This window comes from Sarcophilus harrisii, chromosome 5 (assembly GCF_902635505.1).
Source record: "Sarcophilus harrisii chromosome 5, mSarHar1.11, whole genome shotgun sequence".
NCBI lineage: Eukaryota > Metazoa > Chordata > Mammalia > Dasyuromorphia > Dasyuridae > Sarcophilus > Sarcophilus harrisii.
In genome coordinates, this window is record NC_045430.1 from 201,966,612 (window position 1) to 201,986,782 (window position 20,171).

General features: G+C 35.1%; 1 protein-coding gene across 2 annotated transcripts in view; it reads left to right on the plus strand.

Moving 5' to 3' along the window:
- Positions 1-3,154: 3,154 nt before the first annotated feature.
- Positions 3,155-20,171, plus strand: part of GALNT11 (polypeptide N-acetylgalactosaminyltransferase 11) — a 58,501-nt gene continuing 41,484 nt past the window's right edge. The window contains exons 1-2 of one of the 2 annotated variants that reach the window (XM_031939468.1): positions 3,201-3,236; positions 17,732-17,973. The gene's annotated coding sequence lies outside the window, so the exon portion shown is untranslated. Of the gene's footprint in view, positions 3,237-17,731; positions 17,974-20,171 lie in introns of both variants that reach the window. The other variant, XM_023505001.2, reaches the window with a different exon arrangement.

Genomic DNA, 20,171 nt, shown 5'->3' on the forward strand with positions numbered 1-20,171 from the left:
ATGAGAGGATAAATTATGCTAACACATACCATGCAGCTCTGGACAAGTTATTAAAACTATCAGTTTTCCAAGCAACTCTTTAAGAACTCTTAAAGAATTATGGACCAATTTTATATCTATATTAGTGTGATAGATTTCCACATGGGGAGAACCTCATAATAATAAAATCCAAATTCCAATCATTCTCTTTGAGCAAGGGACAGATATGGTCAGACATGAACTTTAGGAACATCACTTGGAAATTCTACGAAGAATGGATTAGATAGAAGAAACCAATAAACAATTGTTTGCAGTCCAAGTGAGAGATGAAGAACACTTAAAATGGGCTGGTAGATTTGTGTGGTGATAAACTTGAGAGATTTTGTGCAGATAGAACTGACTGAATATGAGATAAGGAAGAGCTGAGGATGAGATTGAGGCTTGCAATCTTGTATAGAAAAATGGTGGGTTGTGTCTTTGGCAGATGTTTGGAAAAGTTAGAAAGAGGTGTTTAGAGGAAAGATATGGGATTTTGGTGTGGACCTGCTAATTTTGAAATATCTAGGGGATATCCAGCTAGAAATGTTGACTAGGCAGTTGGTGATGCAGTATGAGAGAACAGGATACCAATGTGGATTGAATTTGGGAGCAATGCATAGAAATGATAATTGAACCCATCTTTGCTCTCAGATTGTAGAGACAGAAGGGCACTGAAAGACTACTCTGGCATAACTCATGCATAGAGAATGAAACATAATTAAGTTGCAGCAAAAACAGTGGTCCAAAAGGATGAGAAATAAGGAAAGGTTATTGGATTTAGCATGTCCATGAGTGGTGCCATTTTTACTTATGAAGGATTGCTAACCACAGATCAAACTGCGAATATAAGGGGTAAATTAACATACCATAAGGGAAATATTAGACAAAGTAAAAAAAAATTGAGGCCAACAATTAGAAAAATAAGTATAAAATCAAAATGTACAACATGTATTGTAAAACAATTTGATATTGAAAAGAGAAGTCAATGTAAAAACAAACTCTAAATGGCATTCTTGAGCTGTTCACATTAAAAACAAAACAAATATAACTCATCACTGATGGATTTCTTCACTGTGTTGACTTCCTTAAATCGCTGACATGAAAGATAATGAAATGAACACCATAGCAGAAAAATATAGTAGAATATTAAAAAAAAAAAAAAAAAAAAAAAAAAAGACTACATTTCCAGGCTTCTTTCATATATTGGTTGGTTTTGTTGATTTAAAAAAATTTTTTTTCTTTAAAAATATTGTTATATGGTATGGTTCTGGAGAGGAAAGGGAAGTGAGTGTTACTGGAAGAAATTTGGGCAATAAGATAGCAATAAAACATTTTTAATAAAAATAGCTTAAAATAAAATATTTTTTGAAGCAAGTCAATAATGTATGAATTATCAACTGTCCCTCCCTCCTCTTTTCCCCTAATTTCCTATTAGTTGTGTAAGAGATGGCTTGGTGGGAGAAGGCAGAAAAAGATTTTCCTCTCTTTGCCAGTCACCTTCCTTTCCCCGTTATAAGTAGCCTATTTAAATGTATGCTCCTCAATTTGGAACTATGCTCAAAAAGTTATCAAACTGTGCATACCCTTTGATCCAGCAGTGTTACTACTGGGATTATATCCCAAAGAGATACTAAAGAAGGGAAAGGGACCTGTATTGGCTGAATAAATTGTGGTATATGAATATTATGGAATATTATTGTTCAGTAAGAAATGACCAACAGGAGGATTTCAGAAAGGCCTGGAGAGACTTACACAAACTGATGCTGAGTGAAATGAGCAGGACCAGGAGATCATTATATACTTCAACAACAATACTATATGATGACCAGTTCTGATGGATCAGGCCATCCTCAGCAATGGGATCAACCAAATCATTTCCAATGGAGCAGTAATGAACTGAACTAGCTATGACCAGAGAAAGACCTCTGGGAGATGACTAAAAACCATTACATTGAATTCCCAATCTCTATATTTATGCCCACCTGCATTTTTGATTTCCTTCACAAGCTAATTGTACAATATTTCAGAGTCTGATTCTTTTTGTACAGCAAAATAATGTTTTGGTCATGTATAAAAAAAAAAAATAAAAAATAAATGTATGCTCCTTGAGTTTAGTCAGTCAGTCAACATTTATTAAGCACCTACTACTATCTGCCTATCATTGCGCTAAGCATTGGAGACTCAAAGTAAGGAATAAGACAGTCCCGAAGCCAATAAGCCAAATATAGACTAAATAGGAAATAAAGCGCGGAAGGAATTGGGGGTGGTATTCTAAGGATTTTTAGCTGGTTTGGTAGAAATTTAGCTCCCAAGAAGGAAGTCAAGAGGAAGAGGAACAGCATTCTACCTGTGGGAGAGAGTGAGAACGGCCGGAGTGGGAAACACCACGGAGGCTCCCGTCCCCTGATGGAAGACTCCAGGTGGACGAGATATCGAGGAAAGGACGGACAAGGGCTTGATTTTATATCCTAGCCTCTGTAGGTGCTAAGGAAAAGGCCAGATTCTAGTATCTTTGTCAAGAAAAGCCCAGACTCGGACCCGACTGAAAGGAACCAACGAGAAGGCTGGCTTCTGTCTATCCCCAGTCCTCGGCACGTGCTTACAACATAAATGCGGGTGAGGGCAGGAGCAGGAGGAAATCTGGGGCTCCTTCAGCCGTCTAAGCTGATTAGCTTCCAAGAGCAGGGGCTCCCTCAGGCCCGAGGTCCGTTCTGCGTCCCAAATCGGCTTTCCCAGAGCCGCTTCTGGCCAGCGCCGGCTTCCTTAGGGAAGCCACAGACGCCCGAAACGGGGCCAGTAAAGAAGGGAGAGGACAGCGCAGGGGCAGCCAACGAGCCCCCCTCTTTCTCGCTGAGGAAGAACGGGAAAAGCTGCATCTGGTTTTCCCCAGTGACGGCGGAGAACGCGCGGCCGTACAGAGCGCGCCTCCCTGGCGGGCTCAGCACCTCGGCGGAGGCGCCTGACGCGGCCCGGGCGGCCTGACGCGCGGGTCACGTGGGCGCCAGGCAGCGGCGGCCGTAGCCGAGGAGGCTCGGGCGGGCTTCCGGCGCCAGCGCGGGCTTGAGCCACCGCAGCCGGGAGCGCGGAAAAGTGGGGGCCGCTTTGGGGAGCGGGGTCCCCCCGCCGCCTCCTCTGTCTCCTGCGGCCGCCGAGCGGGCCTGAGAAGATGCCGCGGTCCGACTGTCGGAACACAGTGGTCCTGGGGTACTGGCCTATGGGTGAGTTTCCATCCCAGTCCCCCTGGGTACCCTTCCTCTCCCGAGAACAGGGTGGCGGCCGCGTGGCCATCCTCCCCGGCGTCTGAGGCGCTGGCGCGTCGGAAGTGCCGTCGTTCCCGGAGCCCATGGCTCCGCCCCCTGCTCGCCCCGCCCCTCCCCTCCCCCATTCTTTTCTTCTCTTTCCTCACCTTTTTTCTCTCTTCCCTTCCCTCTTCTCTCCCTCCTCTCCTCCAGCCTCTTCTCTCTCCTCTTTCCCCTCCTTCTCCTTTTCTTCCTTCTTTTACTTTTCTCTTTCCTTCTCTCCTCTCACCTTCTTTCCCTCCCTTCTTTCATTTGTTTTTTCTTCCCTCTCTTCTTCTCTTTCTCTCCCTTTTTCCTTCTTTCTCCTCCATCTTTTTCCTTCCCTTCTTTCATTTTTTTCTTTCCTCTCTTCTCTCTCCACCTTCTTTTCCCCTTTTTTCCTTCCTTCCGTCCCTTCTTTCATTTACTTTTTCTTCCCTCTCTTCTCTTTCTCTCTCTTCTCCTCTTTCCTTTTCTTCTTTCCTCTCTCCTCCACCTTTCTCCCTTCTTTCCCTTTCTCCCCTCCCTTCCTTCATTTACTTTTTCTTTCCTCTCTTTTCCTTCTCTTTCTTTCCCCTCTCTTTTCCTCTTCCATCTTTCCTTCTCTCTCCTCCACTTTTCTCCTTTCTCTTTTACTTTTTCCTCCTTTTCCCCTTCTCTCCTCTCCCCTTTCTTCCCTCCCTCTCCTTTCTCCTTTCTCTTTTTCTCCCTGCCTTCCCTTTCCAGCTGGCTCCTTTCTCCCCCTTCCATCTGCCGGTCTCCCATCGTGTTCTCCAGTCCTTGAAGAAAAACCTTAAAATAGCATGACCAGACCAGCCTGACCCACATTCCTGTCCTGCAGGTGTTTTACTTCTTCTTTGGGAAGATGCTCATTTTTACAGGATCATAGATACATGAAAGGACCTCTGAGAGAATCCATTCCAAAGAGCTGGTTTTATTATGAACCTGAAGCCTGGGGAATCAAGTGACAGGTAGTAAGGAGATGGAGTTGGGATTTAAAATCAGTGTAGTGACTTCAAAATCCACCCTCTTCCACCATACTTCTCTGAAAATAAAAGCACTAAAATTAACTGAATAAGCACTGAAAATAAAAGCACTAAAATTGGAAATGATGAAAAAAATGAGATCTACAACTTTGGGAGTCTGACCATTCATTAATTACTTAAAAATCCTTAATGGAAGAAGATGCTGCTAATCGGATTTGGGGGAAAAGGTTTCCCAGAATTACAGAATTTAGAGTTGGATGGGACTTTCAATGTAGGAAACTCAATTTCCACCTTTGGACATCCCTAATTATTATAAAGCTTTTCTTGATATTAAGCCTGAATTTGAATACCTAAACTCAGTTATTGAGGCTCTCTATCATCTGTTCTCTAGAGAGAACATCAGCAGGCTCTTCACCATTCTGGTTATTCTTAGATTCAGTGCCACAAGGGAAAATTTGTGAAAGCTAAACTTGTGATTCAGCACTATAGTTCTCCAGTGCTTTATTGGAATCTTTCACTTAAGTGAGAAAAGTATTCTCTTCGACTTCCTTTGTATTCTGGATTAAGACACTCTAAATAATAACTAATGTGAGGCATGTAAAGATGATCAGCTGTGAAAGGTTTAGCTACTCTAATCAATACAGTCATTAGGGATAGTTCCAAAGGACTCACAATGAAAAATAATCTTCCCATCCAGAGAGAGAACTGATGAACTCTTAATGCATATTAAAGCATACTTTTTTTCATTTACTTTATTTTTCTTGCTTTATTTGCTTGCTTGTTTTTGTGGTAAGGCAAATATGAAAGCTTTTGTATGACTTCCTATATATAAATAATATGTTGCTTGTCTTCTCAGTGGATTGGGAAAGGCCTTGAGGAAGAAAGAGAATATGAAACTCAAAATTTTAAGAAATGAATGTTAAAGTAAATAAACTGTATTTTTAAAAATGGTGTGAGGTGTCCCTAACCCTGATTTCTTCTGGCAAGAAATGTTCCATATTCTCTTTCTTGGGGCAAGTGATTTTAAAAGTATTTTTAAAGATATTTTTGTACCCACATTGAAATTTCATTTCATAGATGGTAAATTTACATATTTGGGGGGGATGGGAGATTTTTATTATGTTAACCTATTAAATAGAGGGAATATTTCTGACTTGGACTGAGAAATTTTGAAAGAATATATTACACTTTGAAAAGAATCTATAGTTGGAACCTTGGGAATCATTTAGAGAGTCATGCAACTAAATATTCTCTCATGAACTAGAGAGCCAGTACAAAGAGAAAATTAAAATCTGGAAGAAGTAATAATAAGAGAGAGACTTAATTTTGGGGAGGCACAAAGTGACTTATACTTTGAGAATGCGGATGTACTTTGGAACACACACAAATTATACTCACTTCAGTACGTGCTTTCTACCTAACTCAAAACATTTGTGATATTAGAAAAAGATACTAGTCATCATGGTCCATAAGAATCCTTATCATAGAATGCATTTTTTCTTTACCTCTTCCCTTCTCCTAAGGGATGGAGTGTTGGGCCTAGAGTTAGGAAGACCTATTCAAGGCCAAACTCAGACAATTATTTAACCTGTCAACCTCAGTTTCCTTATCTGTACAATGGGGATAATATCACCTACCTCACAAAGGTTATTGTAAGAATCAAATAAGATGGTATTTATTAAGCTCTTGACATATGCACATTGCTTAGCATATGTATTTAATAATTGCTTGTTCCTTGCATCTTCTTCTCTTTGCCTTTCAGATAGCAGAATATATAATCTAGGCAAGCTATCAAAGCAATAATGAAAAATTAAAGAGCAAAATCATTCATATCCCTTAGACACAAATGGACATAATCTTCCACTTAGAGGTGTTTTCTTATATTTAATTTCATGACCCATTTTGGTGTAATAGTGGTTTTGTCAACAGTCCAGAAATTCTTTAGTGGCAAAAAACTACATTTACCAATCAATAGACAATATATTATCTGAGCAATCAGAAAATCCTAAGAAATCCTAATGCCAATGACCTTTGTCCTGAAAAAGGAAATATCCATTTTATTATGTGGAACTTTTCGTAATATTTGTGTACAATATGAAGGAGGAATTTCTCCTACATTCCCAAAGATGCATTTACAACTTTTTAAAAATAGATCTTAATTTCATTTTATTTACACTGATTTGTAGGTTCTAAAGTGGGTATTACTGGTAACATGGTACCAAGAAACTGTTTCTCCATGTGACTAATGAGTGTGATTGAAAAAAAAAATGTGATTTTTTTTCCATATCATTTTCTTTGCATCTTATGAGTCAATGCTCATCAGAACCCAATAGTTCATAAAATAAGAGGAATTCTCATAATTTTCCTACATAGATAGACCTTTAGTTATTAATTTGTCACACATAGATGTAGAACAGGAAGATCCTCAGACTTAATCTTACATATACTTCTCATTTTACAATTAAGAAAACAGAAAAAGAGAAGCTGTGATTTGCCCAGTATAATAAACAGGAGAGCCAATATTCCAATTCAAATTTTTTGACTCCAAAACTAGAACTTTTTCTATGGTACGCCAAGCATGGGGATTTAAAAAACCAGCAAGAGTTGAAAAATAATAATATTGTACCTTATGTAATGTGAATGTCTTAACAAATACTTGTGTTTTTTTGCAGGGGGTGGGAGGAGGGGGGAGGGAAGGTGGGTGTTGTGTTTATTTTTTTCAGAAATATTTTATTTTTCCAAATATATATAAAGATAGTTTTCAACATGCATTTTTATAAGACTTTGTATTCCAAGGTTTTTTTTCTCCCCTCCCCAGTTCAGCAAGCAATTTGATACAGATTAAACATGTGCAGTTCTTTTAGACATATTTCCATATTTGTCATGTTGTACAAAAAAAAATTAGACCAAAAGGGAAAAAACCGTGAGAAAGAAAAAACAAACCAAGGTGAAAATACTATGCTTCCATCCAAATTCAGTCAGCACAGTTCTTTCTCTAACTGTGATTGGTGTTTACCACCCAGGTCTGTTGGAGTTATCTTGGATCACTGCATAGCTGAGAAGAATCAGATCTATCATAGTTCATCACCACATAACCTTGCAGTGAGCAGTGTTCTCTTGATTTTTCTTACTTCACTCGGCATCACTTCCTGTAAATGTGTCCAGGCTTTTCTGAAATCAGCCTGCTCATTCAAATATTTGTTTCCAAGATGTTGATGCCATTCTGGATTATAGTGAATTAAATCCCTCGTTTTAGTTAAGAAAATAACATTCAATATAAATAAAAATAATCAGAGGGATGCTTGAGAAAACTAAATGACGTGCTTTGTAATTGAAAAGTTCAATGTCTCTTGCAAAATTACACTGCTTTTCTGAATTTCTCCTTTTTATTTGGATTTAAGTAGGCCATTTAATGTCTGCTAAAGCTAGCTACTTACTTATTCATTGTAGAGATGTGGTAGAATTGGTAGAATGAGTAAGGAATCACAGATTCTTAAAATATTTAAGTATGAGTTGTAGACTTTGCAATGAATTGCCAGATATTACTATATTTTAATGTCTGTTATAATATTTTATGTAATGTTATTCTTTACTTGAGAAAGAAACCCAGAAGATTTCTATAAAAACCTCTACTCTGACAGAGAAATATAAATAAATAAATTTGCAAAGACATTTTCATAATCCATTCAGAGGCTACCAGAAAGTTCATTAAAAACTGACAAATAACCTGGATATGCTGAATTATGTCAATACAACTTCGTCTTTGCTATTAACATTCAAAATTCATAATTGAATGAGGTTTGTAATCACATTAACAAATAATTTTCAAGCACTTGCCTTCATTGCAACATTACTTTTTTTTTTTGATACCTTATCCTATATTATGTATATTTTCCTCATCTGTTGATAACAAAAAGTACTGCTGAAGAAAAGGACCTTCTGTTTTTTAGTTTTCTATGAGGACTTGAAAATGTTAAGATTCATCTTATATATGTATAAAATATATACATATGTAATATGTAATATACATGTCCACATATATTTATACATTAATAATCAGGTAATACATACATTGATAAGATTATATATAAAACTTTTATATGTAAATTAATGTGCATTACATATATACACATTAATCAGGTTATATATATATATATATATACATACATATATGCACACATTATATAAGCACTTCTTTATTCTTGACATAGTTAATTTCTCTCATGGAAAACAATGAAAAACAAAAAGTATTATTGAAGAAAAAGTCCCTTAAACTGTTATCAACAAATAATATCTTAATAAACATAAGCTTAACAAGAATGCAAATTTGTGAAATATGTTCCTGTTCCTTTTTAAAAAAAATATTTTGAACTTAGCATGAATATTTCCATTTATAAGTAATACAAAAAAAGAAGATTGAATATAAAATTACAAATTTCTATTATTTACAGCTCTTAAAAATATTTATAATTCAACATGTTACTTTTAAAACTATCCCATTTTTCTATTTCTTTTAAAATTTCCTTCTATTTCTTGCTGTTCATTTAAAATGCTGCAATAACTGTTTGGGTTTTTTTTTTTTAAATAACATTATTACTGACTGATTTTTCTCTGCCAAATGCTCCTGAGCAGTGAAAAAATAAAGAAGGAAAGGAAGAAAAACAAGCCTTATAATAGATAAGCATAGTGGGATGAAACAAATCCATAGATTTGCCATATGTCCCTTATTCTGTACTTTAAGTTCATCGTCATCGTCATCCCATATGTCATCGTATGATGGGATGCAAGTAGCACACTTCACCATTGCTTCTCTGGAGTCATAATTAGTCAATTTTTATGTCTTTCAGAGTTATTTTTCTTTAAAATGTTGTTACTATATCAATTGTTCTGGTTGTGCTTCCTTGATCATGCATCTATTTGTACTGTCTTTTTTCTTTTTTTTTCTTTTAGTGGGACAGTGATATTTAATTATTTACCTTTTTAATAAGTACATTTATACTGTGATCTAAATTCTGTGATTCAGTTGTAAAATAATTTTTCATAGGTGGCTGAAATGATTTTCTCTGAGCTAGAATTCATTATGTTCTGATTGAATGTATTTTATACTTTTGCTGGGATTGGTAGGCATTATTATATGGAAAGATTGCTAGGTTTAGAGATATGAGAGACCTAAGTTCAAATCCTGTCTTCCACATTAGCTATGTCATTTAACTAGGCTGCTGGATGGTATAGTGGTGAGAGTTTGGGGTCGAGATTAAAGAAGATTTGAGTTCATATTTAGTCTCAGATACTTACTAGATGGTCAAGTAACCTAACCGCTTTGCCTGCCTCAGTTTCCTTGCCTGTAAAATGGGAATATCAACTTTCCAAGGTTGTTGCAAGGATAAAATGAGATAATATTTGTAAAAGCATTTTGCAAACCTTAAAATACTTTATAAATGCTAGCTTTTGTTATTGCCTACTTGAATCTCATTTTCCTCATAGGTAAAATAGAGATTATAATAATATCTACAGTATCAATCTCAGTGTTATTATGAGATACTGTCTGTAATAGTGCTTTGTAAATTTTTAAATGATATTTAAAGAGCTGGCAAGAATAGTAAGCTATCAACTAGTATTATTCCAAATTACATTTTCTTCAGAAAACATTGCTAATTTTCTGGAGTAACTGTTGAAAAATAAACTTTAAAGGGTCATTGATAATTGCTTTCAATGTCTTACTCCTCTGAAAGTTATGTCACTTTAAAGATCAGAGCAACAATGTTCTGCGTGTCTCTTTTAACATTGTCCTTGAAGTTTATTATTTTACTTGGAAGATATATGTGAGGATTTGCTATTTCGCATTGATTATACTATTAGGAATTGACCAATTTCTCTTCAATGATAATTATTATTGTAGCTCTAAATTGTTCAGAAACATGTGAAATGTGCCCCTCTCTGTGACCTTTTGGTCTTTTTCATGGAATCCAGATTTTGAAGCATTTTTACCATTTAGTCTAGTTTTTCCCATCTGACAAATTTTTCTGATCAGCAAAATACTATGATGCTTATGACTTCAAACACATTGATTTGAACAAACGAGAAAATCTAAACAAAATGGACTGGTTTTTTTTCTTGAATCCTAGACCTCCCATTCTTAATTCCCTCTTCTTTCTAAATTTATAGGTCCTTCCTACTGAGCCACTGAAAACTACCTTGCTTTGATAGCAGAAGTTGAGCTGGGATTGGTAGAGAATTTAAGTATTTTTCTAGTTTGTGGTGTAACTCAGATGGGAAAACACTGATTGTAATTTGCTTCTCAGTACGATATCTTGCTGTATCATGTGACAAATGACTGTCCCTGCTTAAATATTCTTAATAAAAAGAAGATAATTGATTGTACTTTTGGACTCTTGTGTAGAAAATCTTTCCTTATATTGAGGCAGAATTCACCTTTTTATTTTCTACCTTTGAATTATAATTTTACTGGGATATGGTTAGAGTCAGTTATTATTAGTATAGAAAGCTTCACCTTGCCACTGTCTTCAGATTTGTTACTTTTCTTAATTTCCCTGTTCAAGATACTTACTACCAATCTTTCATTGACCCATTTTAAAAATAATTTTTGACTTATCTTTTACCAACACCATTTATATCAGAGATTTTTTTCTTTCCTTTTTGAATTATAAAGCTATTTGTCAGTTTGGCGAGACCTAAGGAACCTTTCTCTCAGAAGAAAAAAATAAATGCCAGAAGTACCCAAGTTACAAAGGAAACCAACTATATTGAAATGCAATTTTCAAAAACCAAAGCAAATTCATGGACAGACTCCAGGTCCTTGATATAGTTATCATGTTTCTTCTATTCACCCTTTTCTAGTACTTTAAAGTCTCATCAAATTGGATGTGGCAAATTATATAACTATCTTGATTTCCCTCTGTAATACTCCCTTTTGTTTGTTCTGTCAGTTGTTGTCAGTTCAGTTTTCTGAAAGCATTGTTTTTAAGGAAACTTCAAGGTAACAGTGGAAAGAACAGTAGATTGGCTCAGGACCTGGGTTTGAATCCCATTTCTGTCACATACTTATTTTACCTGTGTGACTTAGGGTAAGCCGAATTATCTTATTGGCCTCAGTTTCCTGATCTCTTAAATGAGGGTATTGGATGACACCAAAAGTCCCTCCTCAGTCATTAAATCAGTGATCAAGTAAACGATTGTATCACTTGCTCTGAGACCTTCATTCCCTTCCTGCTGATCAGAGAATAAAAAAACTCCCTCTGTGAAGGAGTAAAGGTCTTATAATCTAGATCTAACCTGCTTATTGAAACTTATTTCCTATTACTTCCTAACCTGAGCCATATTCAGCCAGGCAATCGCCATCTTTGGAATGATGTTTATTCCTTCCTCTTTTGTGTCTGTTCTTTTAACTTGTGAACTTCTTTCTTCTATCTAGATTCTTTACCAATAACTCAAGGGCTCTCAGACTTGTTTCTTTTCAGAATTTATGTAGTGCTTAGTATTTATAACATTCATTTTGGTATTTAATCACACACTAACCTTTTTTACTTTTAAGAAACTATTTCAGGGGCAGCTGGATAGAGCACCAGCCCTGAAGTCAGGAGGACCTGAGTTCAAATGTGATCTCAGACACTTAACACTTCCTAGCTATGTGACCCTGGGCAGTCACTTAACCCCAATTGCCTTAGCCAAAAAAAAAGAAAGAAAGAAATAAAGAAACTATTTCATATTTTTCTGTTATCTCACCAACAAGACTAAACTCTTTTTGAGGTTCAAGATTAAAGGATAGTGCATTTTTTAGCCCTAATGCACTTATAAAACACAGGAGTTAAATCATGTAGAATACATTATTTTTCAGTTTTTATTGAAAATTCATATTACAGGTACTATTGCGAGGTATAAAGAATGCTAGATTTTGAGAATGGGATTCAAATTTCTCCACTGACTCTTCCTAGCTCTGTTATTTGGGCATAGCCCTTACTGTTCCTCAGATAACTTCCTAGGACATTTTGGAGTCATATATATATATATATATATATATATATATATATATATATATGTTTGTGAATCTGCATTTGTGGAAGGACTTCCCATACTGGGAGTTTTGTTATAATCTTGGATCCTTTATGTATTAAAAATAAATACCAAAGGAGATCAGGTTGGTAACTGGACCTGTGATTTCAACAAAATAACGAACTCTTAGCAAGGAAACTCCCTTTACAAAGGCAGGTTGATACATTCTTTGGAACTTAATAATGTTAGAGAGTTTCTTAGTCATTTGAGAATTCTGATGATTGTTGAAGGGGTATAGATCACTACGAGGTAGGACTTGAACCTAGATCTTCCTAACTGAGATCAGTTCTCTTTTACACAAAATGGCAAGAACAGAAATATTTCCAAATATATCCTGTAGTTGTCGAAATGGATTAATTTGGTTTCTAGGTGAAGCTGTTTTATTAAATAATTTTAAATTTAAGTCCTTTAAAATTATTTTTATTAATATGTTTTATTTTTTATATAATCTTTATTGCTAGATATGTCCCTTTCTCTTTCTAAATATATCTAAATATTCTAAATATGTCTCTTTCTCAAGCCAGTCCTTATAACAAGGATCAAAAAAGAAAAAGTGGGATATAACAAACCCCAATAATATTTTAAACAGTATTTTATACCTATATCTCCCCACCTATGTAAAAAAAAAACAAGTTTAAAATAATTACAAATTAAAGAAAGTATCATCTTAGCACTACCATCTAACCTGTGCTATTATAACCTCTCAAATCTTATTTGGTGTAAAGGCACTTTAAAATTAGCATGTCTTTTTATTTTCAGTGCTTTTTTTTAACCTTCCATTTTGTGCTTTAATAGTAAATTGAATTCTGTTTTTGGCTCTCATTTTGTTATGCTGTGGGAGAGAGCCATCTGCTCAACTGAAGTATTCAAAAGGGAATATTAGTAATGGAAATAATGAAATTTTGAATTTTTGCTTGATGACAAAATTCAGATGCCTAATGAACATTGTTAGTTATTTAGTAATATTTACTGAATAGGTTCTTTAATGGGTTGAAGATTTGAAGAGATATAAAGGGTACAGAAGAAATGAAGTAGGTGAAAAGAATGCATGTACAGCTGAAGAATACTTAGAGCAGAACTATGAAAGACCTTACCTTAAAAAGGCCAAGGTCTCTCATTGCATCCAGGGCCATCTCCAATTGTCAAGATCTATATTTTGCCTTTTTTTGCCTCCTCTCACCTTCCACTTCCCTAAGACAATCAGCAATTTGTTATAGGTTATATATGTGTAGTATGTAACACATTTCTATGTTAATCGGAACAAACATTATTAAGCACTTACTCTTTAAAAGACATTGTGTTAGGTACAGGTTATAAAAAGACAAAAATAAAATATTCTCTGCCCCAAATAAGTTTACATTCTACTTTGAAGATAAAACATGTATGGGATGCAAAGTATATACAAAGTAATAAAAGATAAATTTTGGAGTGGGTTGGGAGATCATGAAAGCATTTTTGTAGAGTATGTTAAAGGAATTAATGTGAAATAAAATTGAAAAATAAGGGAGTGGTCATAGTATAAAAAAATGGAATGAAGACTGAGAAAGGACTCGCCAGATTTAGCAGTTGAGAGCAGGGTGCTTGGGCTCTGCAGGAGACTCCAACCCTAAATAAACTGAGCTTTAGAGAAGTGGCTTACAAACTTTTTTGGCCATGCACCCTTATCAGTAAGTTAAATTGAGAAATATTTATTTTAAATTAAATTAAATAATTTCTAGTATATGCACACGAAGGGAATAAGGTGTGAAGACTGAGTTAGCACCCTGGATACCTTAGAATCAGCGGGAGTCAGGGTAAGCAAAAGTCCTTGGTCTTTATTCTTGGTCTTTAGGGATAGAAGTGAAGGGAATGGACACAGGATCTCCACGACTTTCTCCTCCTCTACTGCCAAAGTAGCCAAAAGCCAAAGACCTTGGCTTGTCTTACTTTACCCCCTAATCCTTCCCACAATTCTCTGTATACACCAAAAGATCGAAGCAGCACAGAATAGTGGGGTGGGCCATTTTCCAAGCATATGCTAATAGAGTATTGTCCAATTGGTAGTTAGCCTTAAGTGCTCGGTTGTTCCATCCCAGTGCATCAACTCAAGAGTTTCAGCCCTTTACAGTAAGGTGCATTTGTACAAACTTGGCCATTATAATTACAAAGAACAGTTTTAGGTTATTATGTTTCCTGGTTCTTATTACTTCTCTCTCTCTTTCTCTCTCTCTCTCTCTCTCTCTCTCTCTCTCTCTCTCTCTCTCTCTCTCTCTCTCTGTCTCTCTGTATATATATATATACACATACTTTCTTCATACCACAGTTAACAGCTTTTTTTTTTTTTTTTTTTTTAATGCTAGTCTTCTCATCTTTCCAACTTCAAGACTTCTGTACTGCATGGTAGAGGAACCGGTAAGGGCTCTTGTGGCTGCCAGGTCTCTCAAGTCTCTGCATGTTTTTGAATCTTAATTAGGTTGTTTATAATACAAGTATTTTAGTTCTTTTCTGCCACCCTTGACCTTTTTTTTTTTTTTTTTTTTTTTTTTTTGGTGGTGCATTGGTGAATAGGTCTTGACTTCTTACATCAACAGGTGCTGTACATGCTAGACCTATATTGGATTGCTTGCTGTCTAGGGGAGGGGACAAAGGGGAAGAGAGGAGGAATATTTGAAACATGAGGTTTTGCAAAGATGAATATTGAAAAGTATTTTTAAATATACTTGGAAAAATAAAATAGTATTTAAAAAAATGTATGTTCTAGTGGCCTTATTGAACAATATATATTACTGCCAGACCGATATTGTATATATAGTAACTGCAGAGAATATGAAACCTACTGGGACTTCCAGATGGGGGACACCCTCCTTTAGATCTCTGTAGGTCTACTGCTATTCTTCCTTTGTGTGAGCATTAGAATTTGTTTGAAGATCTCCAGCTGAGTCTTTGACAGCAGTGTGATTTGAGGGTGGGTTGCTCTGTTGATACAGAAATAAGGTCTCTGCTTCTGAAGTCATTCCTTATCAACAAAACCCTACTTTGCTAGAGTTCTTGAACTTTTAAGGACAGTAACTGGCTATGACAGGGGTACTAAAATGTCAATTGTCTGGTGTAGTGTTCTGATTGGTTTTCTGGAGGTCTCTGGACCAGCCTTCGGCAAAGTAATCACCAAGAGAATAATAGCCAGGTGTTAAAGTCCCAAATTCTTTATTGTCTCCTTGCCTGGAGCCTGGGCTAACTTGGTCTCAGTGGAGGAAATGCAGGAAGACAGGCCAGCCACCATGGTGGTGTGAGATGGAGTGAAAACTTATGGCTAAGTTTGTCCCAGCTTATATGCTCTATTACAGTTAAATCCATTCATCATACTGAATATAAGCCAATCATATCTCTAGGCAACCATTATTTGTTGTAAGATTAAATCAATCATACTGAACCTAAGTTCAGAACTATTAATCACCATGTTAAATTAGATAATTATTGTCTTATCAATTCCACTGAGTTAGTACCTTGTACAAATCCATAACAGTCTGGGAAACGCATTCCTGAGTTTCAAGACAATCTTTTTTATATAAGTGATTATTCTGTGGGGCAACTCAGCCTTCATGTATAAGACCACTTTATATGTAAGCATCTGTTGACTTTGGGGTATAGGATAAGATGAGAGAGGAAAGTAGTCTGTAATAGATTGTTTCTTGAATTATCTCAAGGATGATATAGTCAGTGACACTGAGGATTGAAGTTTATCTCAGAGTGGGCAGGGTAATCAACTTAGTACTACTTAAACTGGCTTTGAGAGAAGCTATTATTATCTTAATGTGTGGGCAGGGACTGAAAAGATTACAGTAAAACATCTTTAACATAAGTGATAGAAGTCTCCCAAAATAAAGAGTTGCAGATGCAACCAAAATTGACAATGACTAAGTAATTATTTTAGAAATAATACTGGCTTGATCCATATCTTAGTAGTAGAACCAGGAATGTGGGCCACAAAAGTAAAAACTAGGCTTGGGCTCTAAAAAAAAAGGAAGGAAGAAAGAAAAAGTCAGGTAGGACATGCTTGCCTTACCTACCTATCTAACTCCTGCCTTTGGAGTTAATATTTTACCATAAAGAATTGTAATGTACTACTTCAGGAAGCAGTGAGGAAGTTCCCTCTCACCTGGGGTCTTAAGAAGTCTATATAGCTATTTATTGAGGATATTAAAGAAGTAATCCTCGATTATGCATTGGTCTAAATTAAAAACTTCAAATATCTCTTACTGCTTTTGAAATTCCATGAATTTGGCTTGGGTTAGACAAGATGAATTCTGAGATTTTTTTTTACAGTTCTCTGAAACTTCAGACTGAATAACTTGCACTTAATTCAAGTATTCTTGATAGGATATATTTTCCAAGCTTCATCTTCTGATTGTTTTTCTTTAGAACTATACTCATCTGTTAATATTACATTAAAATGTTGTAGCCATATATACTTTAAGGTGAATGACAGAAAGAAAACTTCGGCATATGCCAAAATATTTGTAGCAGCACTTAAAATTAATTGATTTCTTTTGTTTAATTAGAATCTTTATTTCTGAATATATCCCTTTCAGTCTCCTGCCTGCTGGTAGTGATTGAATAGATATTGATAGAATGCTGGGTCTGAAGTCAAGAAAACTTACTCTAAAGACATTTGTAGACACTTAAAATCACTTGACCTCTGCTTACCTCAGTTTCCTCAGCTGTAAAAGGATGATAACATTAGCACTCATATCCCAGGATTTTGAAGATCAAATGATCAAGTCATATCTATTAAAGTGCTTAGCACAGTGCTGTTCACAGAATAAGCGCTATATAAATTCTTAATTCCCTTCCTTTCCTCCTATCTAGCAAGCTGTTTTTAATTTTAAAAGTTTCAGCAAAGCTAATCTGAACCTAATAGTTGGTGTAGTGTACCCTACATACACAGTGAGGGGAAGGGAATGGGACATGAAGGGAGTAAGGTGCATTTGGGGACAAACTTTGCCATTATAATTATAAAGAACAGTTTTAGGTTATTATGTATGTTGTTTCCCTGGTTCTTATTACTTCACTCTATAACAGCACTTTTTGTCATAGCAAAAACATAAATCAAAAAGTATGTGTTAGTATATATGTGTTTGGAGAATAAATCTCGAATGCAAATGGCTGAATTTATTTATATTTGTGGCATATAAATTTAGAGAATATTGTTGCATTGTAAGAAATGGAAAATATGACGAATTCAGAGAAATTTGGGAGTTGGCACAGAATGTAGGAAACAGATTTGGATAAACAATATGTATAATAACTTCGATAATGAAAAGAAATAGTAATCTAAAAACCTTCCTAAAATCACAACCTCCCTAACTTGTAAAATATTGACTTTAGTTGTATTTTTCTTAGGTTTTCCAGAGCAGGTAAGGAATGAGAGGAAACCAGTTTCTTTTGTCATCACCTGAGATTTCATAGGGAGGAGGAGCAGTGCACTATTAGCAATCAACTCTTATGTTGCTTTCACTATGACTTCAAGTGGACACAAATCCTTTTGAATAACTAGCTATTTGATTGCAAGACATGAAGAATGATTGAAGAAGAGTTAGCTACATAGAGGATACTTAAGAAAAAAACAACTCTAAGCATAAAAGGTAAATAACTAAACTTTAAAATTAGATATTTTAAACTTAGGTTTAAAAAGTTTTTGTTTTTATTTTTTTTGTTTTTTTTTTACGTGAAAGGAGAATGAAAACTAGATGTAAATGTTTATCCCCAAGTGCTTACTAGGACAGAAGTGTTTCATTAATTTTGTAATAAAAGATGTAGACTAGAGGGTTATCAGAACTTCTATTGAGATCATGAGTCAGGAGGGAACTATGCTTGTTTTAGAGCTGGAGTTCTTAACCTATGTTCCACAGTTCCACTGATCCTAAGAAGTGATTAGCAAGATTTCAGGGGATTGTGAATTTGGATAGGAAAAAACAAGTTGTCTTTATTTTCACTAACCTGTATATGAAATTTAGCATTTGCTTCATTGTTTTAAAAACATTATTCTGAGAATATATATAAACTTCACCAGATTGACATGGGGGTCTGGGCATGACTTTTAAAAGTTAAGAACCTGTTGTTTTTAGAGTTATCTGTTGAATGTGAAAGTCTCCTTTAGAAGATTTTGTTAATTAAATGTCAAAGAAGAGTCTTTGGCAAATGAGTGCAACCACAAACATTTTAATTATCAGATTTTAAAACTCATTCTGTTATCCTTATGTTCTTTGATATGAAAATATATTTTTTCATTTCCTAGGAAGAAAATAAACATCATTTCTTAGATCTTGCAATACATTTTAAAAAGTGCAATCCATATAAATTAGTGTTTGTATTTTCAGTTGAGTAAATTATTTATTGACAGCTAATTGTAATGTAAATAAATGAAATTGATTTGAAGTTAAACGGAATATATTAGTGATTATATGTAGAGAGTTTGGAAAAAAAACCATGGAGAGTAAAGAAGGGAAAACCTAATGAGATGTCATTTGTTTTTGTAACTTTTTTGGTTTAAGAATTTCTGGGTAAAAAAGTGTTTGAATTTTGTGAATAACTTAAAGAATAGAACAACATAGAAAACGATAAAGTAACCTTAGGGCCAGACATGTATTCATTCTAAGAATAATTGTATTTCATATTCAGAGTTCCTTGGGTAAATAATATGATGGTTTTTGAATTAGTTTAGGAAATTCATCAAAAGACTTATTTTTTTCCCTTCTATTCTAATATGAATTGATGTAGACATTTAAACTGAGTAGGAACTTATAGGATTATATTTGTCTTCAAAGTTGTTTAGATAAAATCATTTTCCTTCAATAATTCTAAAAATGGCAATAGCAGTTATGCAGTTTTAATATTCTCTTATTTTAGCAAACTGAAGAAAATTATATTTCTTATGTTTTCATATTCTAAGATTTGATAATTTAGTAATAGTATTTGTATCTTAAAACTGTGACTGTGTATATTCTTGTAAAAAGTATTTCTTGGGTTCCTGAATTAGTATAGCAGTATAATTTATTTCCCAAAGTAGGCCCATTGTCAATAGGACATGTATTTTGAAAGTGCCTTTCCCCCTTCCCGCCGCCCCCCCCCCCCCCCCCCCCCCCCCCCCTTTTCAGTAGTGATGAATTGAAGGTTTTCCATCTACTTTAGCCTTTGGAAGATTTACAAGACTGCTGACTGAAGAGGGCTATAGTTTTTGTTTATGGGAGAGTAAAGCCAATTGGCTCACACAGGAGTCAAACTGGTGACCTTGTCTTCATTAGCATGCTGCAGTGCTCCAGCTGAACTAACTAGACACTTTTTGAAGTTAAAAAGTGTTTCTTTTATACACTTTAAAGTATATAGTTTTTCATTGCTTTAAAAAAAATTATACTATTGTTGCCTCTGTTAACATAGAGAAACTGTTTCAGTGACTATCTTATTGTTAGATTATTTTTTTCGAGCTCAAGTAGAAACATGTAGCAATAGACAAGAACTTAATAAATGCCAATTAGGTGCCAGGTACTGTTCAGTAATAGGAATTGGCACTGTATTCGAGAAATTGGTGAAGAGAATTGTTATGAAAATATGACTAAATACTAAATTAAATAATGTCAGATTTGTCAAGAAACCCAAAGTATAGGTCATAATATAAATATGAATATTCAAGAAGAATATATATTTAATAATATAAAATAGCTTGCTAGCTTGTCATTCCTCATAGGCAGACTTGCTGAATCAATGGCCTAAAAATTGCACAGGGCATTCTTTATACAGGTAGATTTTTAGGTATTAACTATATGTCCTTCACTTAATTCTTCCC